Source organism: Danio rerio, chromosome 21, assembly GCF_052040795.2.
Source record: "Danio rerio strain M-AB ecotype USA chromosome 21, GRCz13ab, whole genome shotgun sequence".
Lineage (NCBI taxonomy): Eukaryota > Metazoa > Chordata > Actinopteri > Cypriniformes > Danionidae > Danio > Danio rerio.
This window is the reverse complement of record NC_141041.1, coordinates 25,057,610-25,080,053: the sequence shown is the minus strand read 5'-3', so window position 1 is coordinate 25,080,053 and position 22,444 is coordinate 25,057,610. Positions and strand designations below refer to the sequence as shown.

Here is a 22,444-nt window from a genome sequence, read left to right as displayed (position 1 = left end):
TCTAGGTGGCGCTGTCGAGTCATTTTGCCACGCCCACTTCAATATTGTTATGTGGATGTGTTCAAGAGATGACGTTTATCAACCATGTGAAGTTTCAGGCAGATCGGACATTGTGTGGTTGAGTTATAAGGACTTCCTGTTCCATGGCGAAGCGTTGAGGTTTGTCATACCGCCACGGACACGCCCCTCTGCGAAAACTCTAAATCTTCACAATATAACATCGCTAGAGCTTTCAGATAACACCACTCAATTTTGGTGTTGATACGATAAAATTTGTGGGAGGAGTTTATAACTCCGTAAATCATGTCATTTCCTGTGGCCAGCAGGTGGCGCTGTAACTGTATCTGGATATCGGCATGTAAACGTGTTCAGGTCAGGACGCTTATCAAGTGCGTGAATTTTGAGGCAGATCTGATAATGCATGCCTGAGTTATAACGACTTCCTCTTTTGTGGCGAATCGTCAAAGTTTGCGAGGCCGCCACGGACACGCCCATCGATGAAAACTCTAAAGCTTCGCAATTTAACATCGCCAAGGCCTTTAGATGACAAACCCCAATTTTGGTGTCGATCGGATAAAATCCCTAGGAGGAGTTCGTTAAAATACAACGCCTGGAAATGGCAAAAACGCCACTTTTTCGCCGCAGGAAGTTAAAAATATCTGACTTCCTGTTGGGTTTGAGATATGGCTCCAAGAGACTTTTTCGTATGTTTTGGCATGTTTGAGGTGTGTGCCAATTTTCGTGCATGTGCGTGATTCGTGGATCGGGGGCTCGTCCGTTTAATTTTTCTAGGTGGCGCTGTCGAGTCATTTTGCCACGCCCACTTCCGAAGCCCATAATAAACGTAAATTTTCGCCACTTCTGAGGCGTGTGCAAAGTTTCGTGAGTTTTCGGGCATGTTTAGCCCCTCAAAACCGCGATTCATTCCGCGGAAGAAGAAGAAGAAGAAGAATAATAATAAACGGAGCAATTCCAATAGGGCCTACGCACCGTTTCGGTGCTCGGTCCCTAATTAGTACTAAGAAATTATATGTTACCAGAGCAAAAGTTGTGTTAACTGAACATTTCTTGTCTGGATGGCCAAAAATGACAGAAGTTGAGAGAACAAGAAAATACAAAAGGAAATTAAAGCTGCAAGCAGCGATGATAGGGACCTCGCACCCGGGCTCACCGCCGCCTGGTGACCTTACGATGACAGAGAACAGCGAACAATAATAATTTAAGCCAATATATTTAAAAAATCTAAGAAAATCACATATTTATGCCAAACTTCCTCCTGTCAGCAGGTGGCGCTATAACTGTGACTCAATATTGGCATGTAGATGTCTTCCGGAGAGGAATCTTATCAACCATGTGAAGTTTCAGGCACATGGGACATTGTGTGGCTGAGTTATAAGCCAAACTACCTTCTGCCAGCAGGTGGCGTTATGACTGACTCAATATTGTTATGTGGATGTGTTTAGGAGCGGACTTTTATCAACCATGTGAAGTTTCAGGCAGATCGGACATTGTGTGGCCGAGTTACAAGCCAAACTACCTTCTGCCAACAGGTGGCGCTATGACTGACTCAATATTGTTATGTGGATGTGTTTAGGAGAGGACTTTTATCAATCATGTGAAGTTTCAGGCAGATCAGACATTGTGTGGTTGAGTTATAAGAACTTCCTGTTCCATGGCGAAGCGTTGAGGTTTGTCACGCCACCACAGACACACCCCTTTACAAAAACTCTAGATCTTCACAATATATCATCTGTAGAGCTTTCAGATGACACCACTCTATTTTGGTGCTGATACGGGAAAGTTTGTGGAAGGAGTTTGTTACAGTGTCAAACATGTCATTTCCTGTGGCCAGCAGGTGGCGCTATAACTGTAACTGGATATCGGCACGTAAACCTGATCAGGTCAGGACTGTTATTAAATGTGTGAATTTTGAGGCAGATTGAATATTGCATGCCTGAGTTATAATGACTTCCTGTTTTGTGGCAAATCATCAAAGTTTGCGAGGCTGCCACGGACACGCCCATCGATGAAAACTCTAAAGCTTCGCAATTTAACATCACCAAGGCCTTTAGATGACAAAACCCAATTTTGGTGTCGATCAGATAAAATCCCTAGGAGGAGTTCGTTAAAATACAACGCCTGGAAATGGCAAAAATGCCACTTTTTCGCCACAGGAAGTTAAAAATACCCGACTTCCTGTTGGGTTTGAGATACGGCTCCAAGAGACTTTTTCGTATGTTTTGGCATGTTTGAGGTGTGTGCCAATTTTCGTGCATGTGCGTGATTCGTAGATCGGGGGCTCGTCCGTTTAATTTTTCTAGGGGGCGCTGTCGAGTCATTTTGCCACGCTCACTTCAATATTGTTATGTGGATGTGTTCAAGAGATGACGTTTATCAACCATGTGAAGTTTCAGGCAGATCGGATATTGTGTGGTTGAGTTATAAGGACTTCCTGTTCCATGGCGAAGCGTTGAGGTTTGTCATGCCGCCACGGACACGCCCCTCGGCAAAAACTCTAGATCTCCACAATATATTATCACTAGAGCTTTCAGATGACACCACCCAATTTTGGTGCTGATACGATAAAATTTGTGGGAGGTGTTTGTTACTCCGTAAATCATGTCATTTCCTGTGGCCAGCAGGTGGCGCTGTAACTGTATCTGGTTATTGGCATGTAAACGTGTTCAGGTCAGGACTGTTATTAAACGTGTGAATTTTGAGGCAGATCTGATAATGCATGCCTGAGTTATAACGACTTCCTGTTTTGTGGCGAATAGTGTAAGTTTGCGAGGCCGCCACGGACACGCCCATCGACGAAAACTCTAAAGCTTCGCAATTTAACATCGCCAAGGCCTTTAGATGAAAAAACCTAATTTTGGTGTCGATCGGATAAAATCCCTAGGAGGAGTTCGTTAAAATACAACGCCTGGAAATGGCAAAAATGCCACTTTTTCGCCGCAGGAAGTTAAAAATATCTGACTTCCTGTTGGGTTTGAGATATGGCTCCAAGAGACTTTTTCGTATGTTTTGGTGTGTTTGAGGTGTGTGCCAATTTTCGTGCATGTGCGTGATTCGTGGATCGGGGGCTCGTCCGTTTAATTTTTCTAGGTGGCGCTGTCGAGTCATTTTGCCACGCCCACTACCGAAGCCCATAACAAACGTAAATTTTCGCCACTTCTGAGGCGTGTGCAAAGTTGCGTGAGTTTTCGGGCATGTTTAGCCCCTCAAAACCGCGATTCATTCCGCGGAAGAAGAAGAAGAAGAAGAAGAATTAAAGCTGCAAGCAGCGATGATAGGGACCTCGCACCCGGGCTCACCGCCGCCCGGTGGCCTTACGATTGACAGAGAACAGCGAACAATAATAATTTAAGCCAATATATTTTTAAAAATCTAAGAAAATCACACATTTAGTCGCTATAACTGTGACTCACAATTGGCATGTAGATGTCTTCCGGAGAGGAATCTTATCAACCATGTGAAGTTTCAGGCACATGGGACATTGTGTGGCTGAGTTATAAGCCAAACTACCTTCTGCCAGCAGGTGGCATTATGACTGACTCAATATTGTTTTGTAGATGTGTTCAGGAGTGGACTTTTATCAACCATGTGAAGTTTCAGGCTGATCAGAGATTGTGTGGCCGAGTTACAAGCCAAACTTCCTTCTGCCAGCAGGTGGCGCTATGACTCTGACTCAATATTATTATGTAGATGTGCTCAGGAGAGGACTTTTATCAACCATGTGAAGTTTCAGGCAGATCGGACATTGTGTGGCCGAGATACAAGCCAAACTACCTTCTGCCAGCAGGTGGCGCTATGACTGACTTAATATTGTTATGTAGATGTCTTCAGGAGAGGAATTTTATCAATCATGTGAAGTTTCAGGCAGATCAGACATTGTGTGGTTCAGTTATAATAACCTCCTGTTCCATGGCGAAGCGTTGAGGTTTGTCATGCCACCACAGACACGGCCCTCTGCAAAAACTCTAGATCTTCACAATATATCATCGCTAGAGCTTTTAGATGACACCACTCTGTTTTGGTGCTGATACAGGAAAGTTTGTGGAAGGAGTTTGTTACAGTGTCAAACATGTCATTTCCTGTGGCCAGCAGGTGGCGCTATAACTTCAACTGGATATCAGCACATAAACCTGTTCAGGTCAGGACTGCTATTGAATGTGTGAATTTTGAGGCAGATCGGATAATGCATGCCTGAGTTATAACGACTTCCTGTTTTGTGGCGAATCATCAAAGTTTGCGAGGCCGCCACGGACACGTCCATCTATGAAAACTCTAAAGCTTCGCAATTTATCATCACCAAGGCTTTAAGATGACAAAACCCAATTTTGGTGTTGATTGGATAAAATCCCTAGGAGGAGTTCGTTAAAATACAACGCCTGGAAATGGCAAAAATGCCACTTTTTCGCCGCAGGAAGTTAATAATATCTGACTTCCTGTTGGGTTGGAGATATGGCTCCAAGAGACTTTTTCGTATGTTTTGGCATGTTTAAGGTGTGTGCCAATTTTCATGCATGTGCGTGATTCGTAGCTCGGGGGCTCGTCCGTTTAATTTTTCTAGGTGGCGCTGTCGAGTCGTTTTGTCACGCCCACTACAATATTGTTATGTGGATGTGTTCAAGAGATGACGTTTATCAACCATGTGAAGTTTCAGGCAGATCGGACATTGTGTGGTTGAGTTATAAGGACTTCCTGTTCCATGGCGAAGCATTGAGGTTTGTCATACCGCCACGGACACGCCCCTCTGCGAAAACTCTAGATCTTCACAATATATCATTGCTAGAGCTTTCAGATAACACCACCCAATTTTGAAGCTAATACAAAAAAATTTGTGGGAGGAGTTTATTACTCCGTAAATCATGTCATTTCCTGTGGCCAGCAGGTGGCGCTATAACTGTATCTGGATATTGGCATATAAACGTATTCAGGTCAGGACGCTTATCAAGCGTGTGAATTTTGAGGCAGAACTAATAATGCATGCCTGAGTTATAACGACTTCCTCTTTTGTGGCGAATCGTCAAAGTTTGCGAGGCCGCCACGGACACGCCCATCGATGAAAACTCTAAAGCTTCGCAATTTAACATCGCCAAGGCCTTTAGATGACAAAACCCAATTTTGGTGTCGATCGGATAAAATCCCTAGGAGGAGTTCGTTAAGATACAACGCCTGGAAATGGCAAAAACGCCACTTTTTCACCACAGGAAGTTAATAATATCTGACTTCCTGTTGGGTTTGAGATATGGCTGCAAGAGACTTTTTCGTATGTTTTGGCATGTTTGAGATGTGTGTCAATTTTCGTGCATGTGCGTGATACGTGGATCGGGGGCTCGTCCGTTTAATTTTTCTAGGTGGCGCTGTCGAGTCATTTTGCCACGCCCACTTCCGAAGCCCATAATAAACGTAAATTTTCACCACTTCTGAGGCGTGTGCAAAGTTGCGTGAGTTTTCGGGCATGTTTAGCCCCTCAAAACCGCGATTCATTCCGGACGAGAATAATAATAATAATAATAATAATAAACGGAGCAATTCCAATAGGGCCTTGCACCGTTCGGTGCTCGGTCCCTAATTAAAGCTGCAAGCAGCGATGATAGGGACCTCGCACCCGGGCTCACCGCCGCCCGTTGGCCTCAGGATGACAGAGAACAGCGAACAATATTAATTTAAGCCGATTTATATAAAGAACCTGAGAAAATCACTCATTCATGCCAAACTTTCTCTTGTCAGCAGGTGGTGTTATGACTCTGACTCAAGATTTGCATGTAGATGCCTTCAGTAGAGGAATCTTATCAACCATGTGAATTTTCAGCCAGATCGGACATTGTTTGGCTGAGTTATATGTAATTTCCTGTTGCCAGCAGGTGGCGCTATGACTGTGACTCGATATTGGCATGTAGATGTCTTCAGGAGAGGATTTTAATCAACCATGTAAATTTTCAGGCTGGTCAGACTTTGTGTGGCTGAGTTATAAGCCAAACTACCTGTTTCCAGCAGGTGGCGCTATGACTGTGACTCAATATTGGCATGTAGATGTCTTCAGGAGAGGACTTTTATCAACCCTGTGAAGTTTCAGGCTGATTGGACATTGTGTGGCTGAGTTATAAGCAAAACTACCTTCTGTCACTAGGTGGCGCTATGACTGACTCAATATTGGCATTTAGATGTCTTCAGGAGAGAAATTTAATCAACCATGTGAAGTTTGAGGCAGATCAGACATTGTGTGGTGTAGTTATAAGGACTTCCTTTTTCATGGCGAAGCGTTGAGGTTTGTCATGCCACCACATACACGCCCCTCCGCGAAAACTCTAGATCTTCACAATATATCATCGCTTGAGCTTTCAGATACACAACCAACCAAATTTGGTGCTGATATGAAAACATTTGTGGGATGAGTTTATTACTTTGTAAATCATGACATTTTCTGTGGTCAGCAGGTGGCGCTATAACTGTATCTGGATATCGGCATGTAAACTTGTTCTGGTCTGGACTCTTATTAAACATTTGAATTTTGAGGCAGATCGTATAATGCATGCCTGAGTTATAATGACTTCCGGTTTTGTGGCGAATCGTTAAAGTTTGTGAGGCCGCCACGGACACGCCCATCGACAAAACCTCTAAAGCTTCGCAATTTAACATCGCCAAGGCCTTTAGATGACAAAACCCAATTTTGGTGTCGATCGGATAAAATCCCTAGGAGGAGTTCGTTAAAATACAACGCCTGGAAATGGCAAAAACGCCACTTTTTCACCGCAGGAAGTTAAAAATATCAGACTTCCTGTTGGGTTTGAGATATGGCTCCAAGAGACTTTTTCGTATGTTTTGGCTTGTTTGAGGTGTGTGCCGATTTTCGTGCATGTGCGTGATTCATATATCGGGGGCTCGTTCGTTTAATTTTTCTAGGTGGCGCTGTCGAGTCTATTTGCCACGCCCACTTCAATATTGTTATGTGGATGTGTTCAGGAGAGGACTTTTATCAACCATGTGAAGTTTCAGGCAGATCGGACATTGTGTGGTTGAGTTATAAAGCCTTCCTGGTCAATGGCGAAGCGTTGAGGTTTGTCATGCCGCCACAGACACGCCCCTCTCCGAAAACTCTAGATCTTCACAATATATCATCGCTAGAGCTTTTAGATAACACTACCCAATTTTGGTGCTGATGCGATAAAATTTGTGGGAGGAGTTTGTTACTCTGTAAAAACATGTCATTTCCTGTGGCCAGCAGGTGGCGCTGTAACTGTATCTGGATATCGGCATGTAAACGTGTTCAGGTCAGGACTGTTATTAAACGTGTGATTTTTGAGGCAGATCGGATGATGCATGCCTGAGTTATAACGACTTCCTGTTTTGTGGCGAATCGTCAAACTTTGCGAGGCCGCCACGGACACGCCCATCGACGAAAACTCTAAAGCTTCGCAATTTAACATTGCCACGGCCTTTAGATGACAAATGCCAATTTTGGTGTCGATCGGATAAAATCCCTAGGAGGAGTTCGTTAAAGTACAACGCCTGGAAATGGCAAAAACGCCACTTTTTCGCTGCAGGAAGTCAAAAATATCCGACTTCCTGTTGGGTTTGAGATATGGCTCCAAGAGACTTTTTCGTATGTTTTGGCATGTTTGAGGTGTGTGCCAATTTTCGTGCATGTGCGTGATTCGTAGATCGGGGGCTCATCCGTTTAATTTTTCTAGGTGGCGCTGTCGAGTCATTTTGCCACACCCACTTCCGAGACCCATAATAAACGTAAATTTTCGCCACTTCTGAGGCGTGTGCAAAGTTGCGTGAGTTTTCAGGCATGTTTAGCCCCTCTAAATCGCGATTCATTGGAGAGAAGAATAATAATAATAATAATAATAATAATAATAATAATAATAAACGGAGCAATTCCAATAGGGCCTACGCACCGTTTCGGTGCTCGGTCCCTAATAATAAACGGAGCAATTCCAATAGGGCCTACGCACCGTTTCGGTGCTCGGTCCCTAACAAGCAGCGATGATAGGGACCTCGCACCCGGGCTCACCGCCGCCCGGTGACCTTACGATGACAGAGAACCGCGAACAATAATAATTTAAGCCAATATATAAAAAAAGATCTAAGAAAATCACAGATTTATGTCCAACTTCCTCCTGTCAGCAGGTGGCGCTATAACTATGACTTAAGATTGGCGTGTAGATGTCTTCCGGAGAGGAATCTTATCAACCATGTGAAGTTTCAGGCACATGGGACATTTTGTGGCTGAGTTATAAGCCAAACTACCTTCTGCCAGCAGGTGGCGTTATGACTGACTCAATATTGTTATGTGGATGTGTTCAGGAGAGGACTTTTATCAACCATGTGAAGTTTCAGGCAGATCAGAGATTGTGTGGAGATTGTGTTTTAAGACAAACTACATTCTGCCAGCAGGTGGCGCTATGAAAGACTTAATATTATTATGTAGATGTGTTTAGGAGAGGACTTTCATCAACCATGTGACATTTTAGGCAGATCTGACATTGTGTGGCCGACTTACAAGCCAAAATTTCTTCTGCCAGCAGGTGGCGCTATGACTCTGACTCAATATTATTATCTAGATGTGCTCAAGAGAGGACTTTCATCAACCATGTGAAGTTTCAGGCAGATCGGACATTGTGTGGCCGAGTTACAAGCCAAACTACCTTCTGCCAGCAGGTGGCGCTATGACTGACTCAATATTGTTATGTAGATGTGTTCAGGAGAGGACTTTTATCAATCATGTGAAGTTTCAGGCAGATCAGACATTGTGTGGTTGAGTTATAAGAAATTCCTGTTCCATGGCGAAGCGTTGAGGTTTGTCATGCCACCACAGACACGCCCCTTTGCAAAAACTCTAGATCTTCACAATATATCATCGCTAGAGCTTTTAGATAACACCACTCAATTTTGGTGCTGATACGATCAAATTTGTGGGAGGAGTTTATAACTCCGTAAATCATGTCATTTCCTGTGGCCAGCAGGTGGCGCTGTAACTGTATCTGGATATTGGCATGTAAACGTGTTCAGGTCAGGACGCTTATTAAGCGTGTGAATTTTGAGGCAGATCAGATAATGCATGCCTGAGTTATAACGACTTCCTGTTTTGTGGCGAATCGTCAAAGTTTGCGAGGCCGCCTCGGACACGCCCATCGATGAAAACTCTAAAGCTTCGCAATTTAACATCGCCAAGGCCTTTAGATGACAAAACCCAATTTTGGTGTCGATCGGATAAAATCCCTTGGAGGAGTTCGTTAAAATACAACGCCTGGAAATGGCAAAAACGCCACTTTTTCGCCACAGGAAGTCAAAAATATCCGACTTCCTGTTGGGTTTGAGATATGGCTCCAAGAGACTTTTTCGTATGTTTTGGTGTGTTTGAGGTGTGTGCCAATTTTCATGCATGTGCGTGATTCGTATATCGGGGGCTCGTCCGTTTAATTTTTCTAGGTGGCGCTGTCGAGTCATTTTGCCATGCCCACTTCCGAAGCCCATAAAAAACGTAAATTTTCGCCACTTCTGAGGCGTGTGCAAAGTTGCGTGAGTTTTCGGGCATGTTTAGCCCCTCAAAATCGCGATTCATTGGAGAGAAGAATAATAATAATAATTAAAGCTGCAAGCAGCGATGATAGGGACCTCGCACCCGGGCTCACCGCCGCTCGGTGGCCTCAGGATGACAGAGAACAGCGAACAGTAATAATTTAAGCCGATATATTTAAAAAATCTGAGAAAATAACAGATTTATGCCAAATTTCCTCCTGTCAGCAGGTGGCGCTATAACTATGATTCACGATTGGCATGTAGATGTCTTCAGGAGAGGAAACTTATCAACCATGTAAAGTTTCAGGCAGATCGGACATTGTTTGGCTGAGTTATAAGCCAAACTGCCTTTTGTCAGCAGGTGGCGCTATGACAGACTCAATGTTGTTATGTAGATGTGTTCAGGAGAGGACTTTTATCAAACTTGTGAAGTTTCAGCCAGATCTGACTTTGTGTGGTTGAGTTATACTGCAAACTACCATCTGTCAGCAGGTGGCGCTATAACTGTGACTTAAGATTGGCATGTAGATGTCTTCCGGAGAGGAATCTTATCAACCATGTGAAGTTTCAGGCACATGGGACATTGTGTGGCCGAGTTACAAGCCAAACTACCTTCTGCCAGCAGGTGGCGCTATGACTGACTCAATATTGTTATGTGGATGTGTTCAGGAGAGGACTTTTATCAATCATGTGAAGTTTCAGGCAGATCAGACATTGTGTGGTTGAGTTATAAGGAATTCCTGTTCCATGGCGAAGCGTTGAGGTTTGTCATGCCGCCACGGACTCGCCCCTCTGCAAAAACTCTAGATCTTCACAATATATCATCGCTAGAGCTTTCAGATGACACCACTCTATTTTGGTGCTGATACGGGAAAGTTTGTGGGAGGAGTTTGTTAGAGTGTCAAACATGTCATTTCCTGTGGCCAGCAGGTGGCGCTATAGCTGTAACTGGATATCGGCACGTAAACCTGATCAGGTCAGCACTGTTATTAAATGTGTGAATTTTGAGGCAGATCGAATATTGCATGCCTGAGTTATAAAGACTTCCTGTTTTGTGGCGAATCATCAAAGTTTGCGAGGCTGCCACGGACACGCCCATCGATGAAAACTCTAAAGCTTCGCAATTTACCATCACCAAGGCTTTAAGATGACAAAACCCAATTTTAGTGTTTATCAGATAAAATACCTAGGAGGAGTTCGTTAAAATACAACGCCTGGAAATGGCAAAAACGCCACTTTTTTGCCACAGGAAGTTAAAAATATCCGACTTCCTGTTGGGTTTGAGATATGGCTCCAACAGACTTTTTCGTATATTTTGCCATGTTTGAGTTGTGTGCCAATTTTTGTGCATGTGCGTGATTCGTAGATCGGGGGCTCGTCCGTTTAATTTTTCTAGGTGGCGCTGTCGAGTCATTTTGCCACGCCCACTTCAATATTGTTATGTGGATGTGTTCAGGAGAGGGCTTTTATCAACCATGTGAAGTTTCAGGCAGATCGGACATTGTGTAGTTGTGTTAAAAAGACTTCCTGTTCCATGGCGAAGCGTTGAGGTTTGTCATGCCGCCACGGACACGCCCCTCTGCGAAAACTCTAGATCTTCACAATATATCATCGCTAGAGCTTTCAGATGACACCACTCTATTTTGGTGCTGATATGATCAAATTTGTGGAAGGAGTTGATAACTCCGTAAATCATGTCATTTCCTGTGGCCAGCAGGTGGCGCTATAACTGTATCTGGATATTGGCATGTAAACGTGTTCAGGTCACGACGCTTATCAAACGTGTGAATTTTGAGGCAGATCGGATAATGCATGCCTGAGTTATAACGACTTCCTGTTTTGTGGCGAATCGTCAAAGTTTGCGAGGCCGCCACGGACACGCCCATCGATGAAAACTCTAAAGCTTCGCAATTTAACATCGCCAAGGCCTTTAGATGATATAACCCAATTTTGGTGTCGATCGGATAAAATCCCTTGGAGAAGTTCGTTAAAATACAACGCCTGGAAATGGCAAAAACGCCACTTTTTCGCCGCAGGAAGATAAAAATATCCAATTTCCTGTTGGGTTTGAGATATGGCTCCAAGAGACTTTTTCGTATGTTTTGGCGTGTTTGAGGTGTGTGCCACTTTTCATGCATGTGCGTGATTCGTATATCGGGGGCTCGTCCGTTTAATTTTTCTAGGTGGCGCTGTCGAGTCATTTTGCCACGCCCACTTCCAAAGCCCATAACAAACGTAAATTTTCGCCACTTCTGAGGCGTGTGCAAAGTTGCGTGAGTTTTCGGGCATGTTTAGCCCCTCAAAACCGCGATTCATTCCGCGGAAGAAGAAGAAGAAGAAGAAGAATAATAATTAAAGCTGCAAGCAGCGATGATAGGGACCTCGCACCCGGGCTCACCGCCACCCGGTGACCTTACGATGACAGAGAACAGCGAACAATAATAATTTAAGCCAATATATAAAAAAAGATCTAAGAAAATCACAGATTTATGCCAAACTTCCTTCTGTCAGCAGGTGGCGCTATAACTGTGACTTAAGATTGGCATGTAGATGTCTTCCGGAGAGGAATCTTATCAACCATGTGAAGTTTCAGGCACATGGGACATTGTGTGGCTGAGTTATAAGCCAAACTACCTTCTGCCAGCAGGTGGCGCTATGAAAGACTCAATATTATTATGTAGATGTGTTTAGGAGAGGACTTTCATCAACCATGTGACATTTTAGGCAGATCTGACATTGTGTGGCCGAGTTACAAGCCAAAATTTATTCTGCCAGCAGGTGGCGCTATGACTCTGACTCAAGATTATTATGTAGAAGTGCTCAGGAGAGGACTTTCATCAACCATGTGAAGTTTCAGGCAGATCAGACATTGTGTGGTTGAGTTATAAGCATTTCCTGTTCCATGGCGAAGCGTTGAGGTTTGTCATGCCACCACAGACACGCCCCTCTGCAAAAACTCTAGATCTTTACAATATATCATCGCTAGAGCTTTCAGATGACACCACTCTATTTTGGTGCTGATACGGGAAAGTTTGTGGGAGGAGTTTGTTACAGTGTCAAACATGTCATTTCCTGTGGCCAGCAGGTGGCGCTATAACTGTAACTGGATATCGGCACAAAAACCTGATCAGGTCAGGACTGTTATTAAATGTGTGAATTTTGAGGCAGACCGAATATTGCATGCCAGAGTTATAAAGACTTCCTGTTTTGTGGCGAATCATCAAAGTTTGCGAGGCCGCCACGGACACACCCATCGATGAAAACTCTAAAGCTTCGCAATTTAACATCACCAAGGCTTTAAGATGACAAAACCCAATTTTGGTGTTTATCAGATAAAATCCCTAGGAGGAGTTCGTTAAAATACAACGCCTGAAAATGGCAAAAGGGCCACTTTTTCGCCACAGGAAGTTAAAAATTTCCGACTTCCTGTTGGGTTTGAGATATGGCTCCAAGAGACTTTTTCGTATGTTTTGCCATGTTTGAGGTGTGTGCCAATTTTCGTGCATGTGCGTGATTCGTAGGTCGGGGGCTCGTTTGTTTAATTTTTCTAGGTGGCGCTGTCGAGTCATTTTGCCACGCCTACTTCAATATTGTTATGTGGATGTGTTCAAGAGATGACGTTTATCAACCATGTGAAGTTTCAGGCAGATCGGACATTGTGTGGTTGAGTTATGAGGACTTCCTGTTCCATGGCGAAGCGTTGAGGTTTGTCATACCGCCATGGACACACCCCTCTGCGAAAACTCTAGATCTTCACAATATAACATCGCTAGAGCTTTCAGAGGACACCACTCAATTTTGGTGTTGATACGATACAATTTGTGGGAGGAGTTTATAACTCCGTAAATCATGTCATTTCCTGTGGCCAGCAGGTGGCGCTATAACTGTATCTGGATATCGGCATGTGAATGTGTTCAGGTCAGGACTCTTATCAAGCGTGTGAATTTTGAGGCAGATCTGATAATGCATGCCTGAGTTATAACGACTTCCTCTTTTGTGGCGAATCGTCAAAGTTTGCGAGGCCGCCACGGACACGCCCATCAATGAAAACTCTAAAGCTTCGCAATTTAACATCGCCAAGGCCTTTAGATGACAAAACCCAATTTTGGTGTCGATCGGATAAAATCCCTAGGAGGAGTTCGTTAAAATACAACGCCTGGAAATGGCAAAAACGCCACTTTTTCGCCGCAGGAAGTTAAAAATATCCGACTTCCTGTTGGGTTTGAGATATGGCTCCAAGAGACTTTTTCGTATGTTTTGGCATGTTTGAGATGTGTGCCAATTTTCGTGCATGTGCGTAATTCGTGGATCGGGGGCTCGACCGTTTAATTTTTCTAGGTGGCGCTGTCGAGTCATTTTGCCACACCCCTTTCCAAAGCCCATAATAAACGTAAATTTTCGCCACTTCTGAGGCGTGTGCAAAGTTGCGTGAGTTTTCGGGCATGTTTAGCCCCTCAAAACCGCGATTCATTCCGGAGGAGAATAATAATAATAATAATAATAATAATAATAATAATAATAATAAACGGAGCAATTCCAATAGGGCCTACGCACCGTTTCGGTGCTCGGTCCCTAATAAACGGAGCAATTCCAATAGGGCCTTGCACCGTTCGGTGCTCGGTCCCTAATAATAATAAACGGAGCAATTCCAATAGGGCCTACGCACCGTTTCGGTGCTCGGTCCCTAATTAGTACTAAGAAATTATATGTTATCCGAGCAAACACACATGGCTCTGTTTTTTTAAGTTGTGCTGACTGAACATTTCTTGTCTGAATGGTCTGAAACTACAGAAGTTGAATGAACCAAAAAATACAATTGGAAATTAGTACTAATAAATAAAATGTTATCGGAGTAAACACACATGGCAAAAAAAGACATACATTTTACCAAAACATTCATTTTCTTGCGGTTCTTCACTAAAGTACAAAAACAAGGTAGTGTATCTGTAAAAAAAAAAAAAAAAAAAAAAACAAACACTAAGTCAAATTAATCACATGAAAAGGAAACACAATTATATTAAATATATAACAATTACAGCACATCTCTGAGACTACCTTACACTATCAATTTTAATAACCTTAGAATATCCCATAAATTATTCACAACACCCTGCTGAAAAAACAGCGTAAGCTGGTAAGGTATATTTTGATGCTGGTCTCAATGCTGGTTTTGCTTGTCTCAATGCTGGTCTTGCTGGTTTCAGTGCTGGTTTTGCTGGTCTAAGTGCTGCTCCTGACCAGCATTGAGACCAGCAAGACCAACATTGAAACCAGCATTAGGACCAGCATTGAGACCAGCAAAACCAGCATTAAGACCAGCAAAACCAGCATTAAAACAAGCAAGACCAGCATACCAGCATCAAAACATATACCTTCCCAGCATAAGCTGTTTTTTTTTTGTTTTTTTTTTCCAGCAGGGCAATTAGAGCAATAAATCTGAATTACTAGTTGCCTTGAGATATAAATCTTAGTATTTGTTGTAATTCATTTCAAAATCTATACTTGCATAATTACGTTTTGTGCTGGTACCTTGGCTGGTCATGGATAAATATGATATTAAAACTGCCAGTAAAGGATCTTACTTTAGTAATAAGTGTTCCACTGTATACACCTTCAGTTAAAAATGAACGATTTATTACTATTATTTTGGTTTTGATTTGATTTTGTTTGCTTAATATAATAATAAGCAGTTGGAATATACGCGCTGTCACTTTAAGAGCCACCCTAGATAGTAAAATACACTTGGACTAGTTCCAGCTAGATTCGCTGCCGCATCCGAGCCAGAATCAAGAACAATAAAGAAACACAGGAAGATTTAAAGACAAAATCTGAAATTGCACACATACACAGAAGTTTTTAAAACAACCCTGTTTTCCCAATAGACTTTAATTAAAAAATTGTACAAGACATATCTTAAAACAGCTCAATTTTATATAAACCTGAATATAGAAACCAATTTAAGATATAGCAAGAATCATCTTACAAATACCCATGACAATATGTAAAATATACAAGTCAAAATTGTAAAAAGAACTGCAGAATTCTTAAGAAACATTTTTAATAAATGTAATAAATAAAACATAATAATACATTTAAATGAGTGAGATGATTATATATATATATATATATATATATATATATATATATATATATATATATATATATATATATATATATATATATATATATATATATATATAATTTGACTTGTATATCTTTATATGTCTTGTGCAATTTTTTATTAATATTTTTATTATATTATGTTAATTAAAAATGTAATAAGATGCTTTTTCAGAATTTAGCATATTGTCATTTTATATATATATATATATATATATATATATATATATATATATATATATATATATATATATATATATATATATATATATATATATATATATATATATATATATATAATTGGAAATAAAAGAAACAAATTACCCAAGTATCAGGGAACATCTTAATACACTTAAAATGTTGTTTAAAAAATAAATTATTGATGTAGACATTTGACACATTAGCTTTCTCTTCTTCCCTCCTTCCTCCAGCCCTGTCAGGAGCACGTTGTAGCCACCTTGTAATGCATTTTTCCACTTCTTTATCAGTGGTGTGGTATGGACATTTCTCCTCACTACATCTGTGATTAAAAGATAAACAAACAATTAGTAGTGAAAAAGTACAAATGAAAAAAGAAAGATGCTTGCTCTCATATAAGTACAACCTAAATGGGACTATATATAGATGTTTTGTTCCTTTGATTAATGATTCAAAGAAATACACAGATAGAACTGCCCCTAATTGTACTGAAATGTATATTTAAAACCAACTTACTGACTAGACAGTCCTAAGGGAGAGTGCATGAAAGGCCACATTTTGGTTTGCCCTGCTCCAATTAATTTGTTCAGCCAAAAAGTGAGCCAAAAGCTTTCCCGGGACACACCAAACTGCTTAGTGGAAAACACCCATGATTCCAAAGTAGGCTACCTACGAAGCAAAAAAACACATAAATAAATAAATAAATAAATAAACATAAAACACTTAGAAATAAGCAAGAAACTTACCAGTTTCTTCATTTGTTCGGGCTGCTCGTTTAGTTGATTTTCAAGTTTTTACAAATCAAATTGGACAAAGAAAGGTCAAATGTGTTTACATCTGGAATTTCATCACGTCTGTTTTGGTTTTGCTGATTTGTGAGAATCAGGCACAGTTGCTGCTTTATGACGTCACATGATTTTAAAACTTTTTTTCAGTCGTGCTAAAAAAGAAAAATAACAAATTAGTATAAATCAACCTGTTGCTTATTCTCATGCAACTTGTGTAAATACAACAGTGGGTTAGACACTGCTGATATTCTCTAGTTGATCTTTACTTTCTAGCTGCATTAAGCCATTACAAATTTAGTGATGTCTTGAATTCTTACAAAGACATGACGAGTTGCAATAAGTTGTCTTGATCTCCGACTGCACTTGAACAAGGACTGTAAATGTTCATAGGTGTACTGGAATGTACAGCATCTGTGCATCTTGATGGTGGTCTTAAGGATCCTGCCATAGTCATTGGTGGTGATGGTACTTGTGGTGCTGCATCAATTTCTGAAATCTTCATATCAGTTTTTTTCTCCAGCCTCTTTGTTCCAAATAATTTTTCTTCATCACGTTCACTATAGTTGTGTCTTTAATGCCCCTTGATCAGATACATTTACAAAACAAAACATTATTTTAGTATAGTGCAGGGCACTAGATCAATGACAATGGCAGTGTAATAGATCAATGACATAATGTTGACAGTATGTGTTTAAAATAATTGCAAACAAACCTGTTCTTTCTTTAGGTGTATGACGGGCAATCACCGTCCTCATCTGTCTGCAAGCCAAGCTGAGTCGAGCTTCCTCATGTGTGTCTATAATAAAACATCACATTGTTGTTAACCTCCCGCAAAAAGTTAAAATCCTGAAATACTATCAAAGTTAATTAATGGCTATAATACCTATGGTGTAAATAATCAGCTCACTGAAGGTTGCACAGGATTTATTCAGAGATTCATGCAGAGTGACAGCCTTATGAATCTTAGACATAGATTTGTAAGATGGCCAAGCACATGCATTATTCTGTACCCATGAAGATTAACCTACCATTGTGGAAAATGTTTGATGATGATGATAGCCAATAACAATAAACCATTTCAGCTGTTTGTGAAGCAATTAGTAATGTAAAGTCTGAAAAGCTCAATCTATGTTGAAAATGTATCAGCAGTTTACAGGTTATAATGGACTTTAATCACCCAACTATAACATGCCTATTCACATGTTCATAAGAATGTGCTATTGGTCTCTGTGATGTGCTACAAAATGACCTCACTAACCTTTGTTAAACAAGAACAGTAAGACTTAACCGAAAAAATATTCATTTATACCCATTCATTTAAATCAGAAAGTATAACTGTCAATAACCAAAAAATAAAACCCATCAAAATCTGCTTTAAGAAATTTAGTTTTACATGTGCAAATTACAACTTGAACATAAGATATAATTGATTCACATAGGCTAACACATATAAATTAAAGCACATACTAATATATTTCTCTTAATAATAGAATGATAATTTAAAGAGAACAGTAAACGATCACTGATGCACTGCATAAACAAGTTAAACAATAACCTAACACTGTGAAAATGTTTTAAGCATTAAATTCGCAAAGTATACAGTATACAAGCAGCAAAAACCTTACCTTTCTGACTGGAATCCACTGTTTTGAAACGCCAAACTTCTTTTTCTTCTTGTGATCATCATAGCGGTTGGCAACCAGCTTTTGGAACATTACCGCCACCGTCTGGATTGGAGTTTGGATGAGGAGTTGACTCACGCATGTGTTTCTTATGAAACCAAACTTCTGCTTAAAAAAACAGTCTGCATGGAAGCGTGCTATCTCGAAAATAAGCGCATTTTACACTGTTTTCCCTAGATGATATATATAATCCATTTATAAATAATATTGTTTTGTTTGCATCTAAACATTGCGACCATCCACACTAAATGTTTTTATTATTTTGTTGCTGTTGTACCATATATATTTTCTCAAATTATCATTAAACGTGGAGCTAACAAATTACTAGATAAAATAAGAATTTAATCGGTTGTCATTAGTTACACAAGCCGAGTCCTTATACGAGCTGAGACCAAGTGTGCCGCAAGCCTACGTTCGAGTGAAGGTTTCGGCCGTTAGATCGCCCCCTGGGGGCTGGCTGCAGTACAAGTCATAAAGCCCGCCTCCTCCGTGTTAATGAAGGAGACTTGAGCCCAAATAAAAAAAAATATTACACTTGCAATATAATGTCCCGAAAGATAGTCGTGGTCGATTAAGGCACTGGTTATTGTGCTGAAATAGGTGCAGATCTTCATTTTTGTAAACAGTTTGTTTTTAGCAGTAATTTAATGCTGGGCGTGTCATCGTGATTGTTAGCTGTGATTGACAGTTTCTCAAAGCGCGGCGTCTGAGCTTCGGCAGGAGACTGAAGTAGACTGAAATGTTATTATTCGATTTCTGTGTTATTTTACCATGACAAAATGAGTTCAGCAGTAAACTATAGTTTCTGACATACATGATCCTGGTGGAACACTGTTTATTCGCTAAGTTCAGGGCTTTTTTCGGGCTTTATTAGTTTGCTGATACACGCCTAGCCACCCAAATAGCAAAACACAGTTCCGGCTAGATTCTCGCCTGCCGGAGACTTATCTCTTAGAGCTCAGACTGACTAATGTTACCTCTGCTGGACCTACTCCGGATGCCTGGACTCACTGCCCGATTCCAGTCCGAGTCAATCGAGCCAGATGCGGCGGCCGAGCGAGCCGGCGCTGCCGCATGCGAGCCGGAATCAGCCCGCGACGCCGCGAGTAAGTTATGCGCTGCAGCCCGGAGCTGGCGCGATTAAATATATAAAACCCTCATATTTGTTAACGTTATTACATCCATTTGTGTTGATATGACAGCAAACGCATGCTGAGAAGTTCGGGGGGCGTAGTTGATTTTACATAAAGCGTTTGATTGGAAGCCCGACTCTGCTCATTTTCGCGGCTCCTCCTCTGGCTCCATCAGACAATCCTTCTGCGCATGTCTGGCTCCAATTTCAGCAGTCTTTTGCGACAGTTTGTGCCCGTCAAGCAGGCGTTTTGCCCTCAAGGCGTTCAATGGGAAAAAGGGCTGTCGCGTCGTCCATATTTTTTACAGTCATTGGCTGAGACAGACTCGGGCCAGATAGGGTTAACAGGAATCTGGGCAGTGTTTACAGCTGCATCACAAACGCATGTGCGCGAGCGAGCTGCGGGCCACACTCCGCCCGTATAACACTCGTTGATGCCGAGTCGGAGCCGGAGGCGCCGAAGGGCAGCCGAGCTCGGGCCGATTACTTTCTGCTACCCGGGGCATGGATATGATTTACGGCAACACAAATATTCATTCACTCTTATCACATAACAAAGAGAGATTATGTGAATAATCACTAAGCGCCGCATCTGCACACATTTTTGCGCGTATATGATGAACATTTAGGAGGACAAATTTAGATGAAGTGTCTTAAACAAAGAACTACAATCTTTGCACACTTACTATTAAGATTGCTCTTCCATGGCTTGCCTCTTTCCTCACCGAAGTACAATGCTTCCAGTTTCTCCCGCCTGAGACGTTGACGTTACGTAAGCGCAACCATCGTAAGGAGGGCGTGGTTTAGCTCAGGACAGAATGATGCTATATCGTCCTTTGAGAAACATATTTTTGAGTGCGTGGTTTATTTTTAAATATTGGAATATCAAAGTATGCCTTTCTTTTTTTAAAGGGTAATGAATAAACACGAGATGATAATGTGTGTGCAAGCTTATTTCTGCAAATGTGCACCAAATAAAGTTCAATTGCAAATGAAAAGTTTCAAATAAAGTTACTATAAGTATTGTAGTGTTTTTTGTTGTTTTAATAACAATGTGAAGAATAACGATATTTATTATTGTATTAATAATAATAATAATAATAATAATAGCATTTTCACTCAGCATTTACTTTTTAATACAAACCATGAAAGGTTCTATACTCATTCATTCATTTTCTTGTTGGCTTAGTCCCTTTATTAATCTGGGGTCGCCACAGCGGAATGAACCGCCAACTTATCCAGCAGGTTTTTACGCAGCGGATGCCCTTCCAGCCCCAACCCATCTCTGGGAAAAGATTCTATACTGCCATTGATAATTTTTTTAGAATATTTAACATGTTTGAAACCTTTTCAATCAACAAAAGGTTATGCTACTTGTATATTCATTGCATTAAAAAAGTCAGAGATTGACTTAACACAAAAAAACAAGTTGGCAGATGCTTTTTTGAATGAACTAGCAAAGTGTTGCTCACAAAACTCATCTTTTTAACTTAATGAATAAAATCTTTGTTTAAGTTGATTGAATGTGTTAAATGTAGTTGTACAGACTTTTTTACAGATTTTTGCTGAACCAACAAAAAAAATCAAGCAATTTCAACATTTGTCAAGTTGGATTTTTTACAGTGCAGTAGTGTGAAAATGTTGAGTTGTTAACATGTTTGCATGTAAAAATAAATGAGTATTTTAAAATGCAATATTTAATGTGTCAGACAAATTAGACATGTCAATTTAAAAAAATTTATAATTAAATGTTATTCTGACCAGTTAACAGTTAATATGTGGTTTAAGAGCAGCAGTTTTCGGTTGGCAAAATTAACTGTAGGTAGCATCCCTAGTGATGAGAATAGTTAACTTGTAAGCAATGACAAAGGATCTTGTTTACTTTATTATAAAACGGTTTAAGTTTGATCCACATGTAGTTTTGGACACTGTAATGAAAGAATATATCTCAGGTGTTTTTATGAATGTATAATTTACATAAGTTACATTATGATAATTTTAAATATTAGGTTATGCATTATGCTATTTTGTTAAAATGTACATAGTGCATACACTGTATATCGATACCTGTACTTATATATAAACCATTACACATACAAAGATTATTACCATCTTAAAGTCACTATTTACTGTGAAAGTAGTATTATACTTACAGTTGAAGTCAGAATTATTTGTTTTATTTTGGCTAGAATAAAAGCAGTTTTAATTTTTAAAATCCATTTTAAGGTCAAAATTATTAGCCCCTTAAGCTTTTTTTTGTTGATTGTCTACAAAACAAACTATCATTATACAATAACTTGCCTAAATACTCTAACCTACTTAGTTAACCTAATTAACCCAGTTAAGCCTTTAAATGTCACTTTAAGCTGTATAGAAGTGTCTAGAAAAAGATCTAGTAATATCTTATGTTCTAAATATAAAATAAAATAAATCAGTTATTACAGATAAGTTATTAAAACTATTATGTTTAGAAATGTTTTGCAAAAATCTTCTCTCCATTAAACAGAAATTGGAGGAAAAATAAACAGGGGGGCTAAAAATACAGTCGGGTAAAAAATAATGATGGATAAATAAATAAATAATAATAATACAATAAACATTATTAATATTATTATTATTATTATTGTTGTTGTTGTTGTTGTTGTTATTTATTTATTTATTTTATTATAAATGCTTAAAACAACTGAATATAGACTCTGGCAAGCAGAACAAATTATTATTATTATTATTATTAGTAGTAGTAGTAGTAAATCAATTTATCTGAAATACTGAGGAACTATGTGCAGTTTAGGGGAAATAACTTGGTGTATCATCCCTTCCCCTCTGCCATGTAATCAAACTCTCAAGCTGAAAAGAACCTCAAGTCCAATGATTTTCTTGAATATTCGGTTTCATTTTATCTGTCTATCATATTCTGTTTCATCTTAAAGTATGGTATATAACAGCTCTTGTTAATATGAGTTCATCTGTTCTTTAACTTAGCATAG

General features: G+C 40.2%; 1 protein-coding gene and 1 long non-coding RNA gene across 28 annotated transcripts in view; one reads left to right on the top strand and one right to left on the bottom strand.

Annotated features, from left to right (window-relative positions):
- The window catches only part of ncam1a (neural cell adhesion molecule 1a), a 411,497-nt gene that overhangs the window by 29,553 nt on the left and 359,500 nt on the right, over positions 1-22,444 (top strand). The gene's annotated exons all lie outside the window — the stretch shown is intronic.
- LOC101885070 (uncharacterized) lies at positions 15,982-18,321 on the bottom strand. Its single transcript, XR_015520353.1, has 6 exons — positions 18,269-18,321; positions 17,356-17,439; positions 16,961-17,223; positions 16,602-16,795; positions 16,372-16,524; positions 15,982-16,177 (listed from the first exon to the last, which is right to left on the bottom strand). It is a non-coding gene; the product is annotated as an uncharacterized LOC101885070 (long non-coding RNA).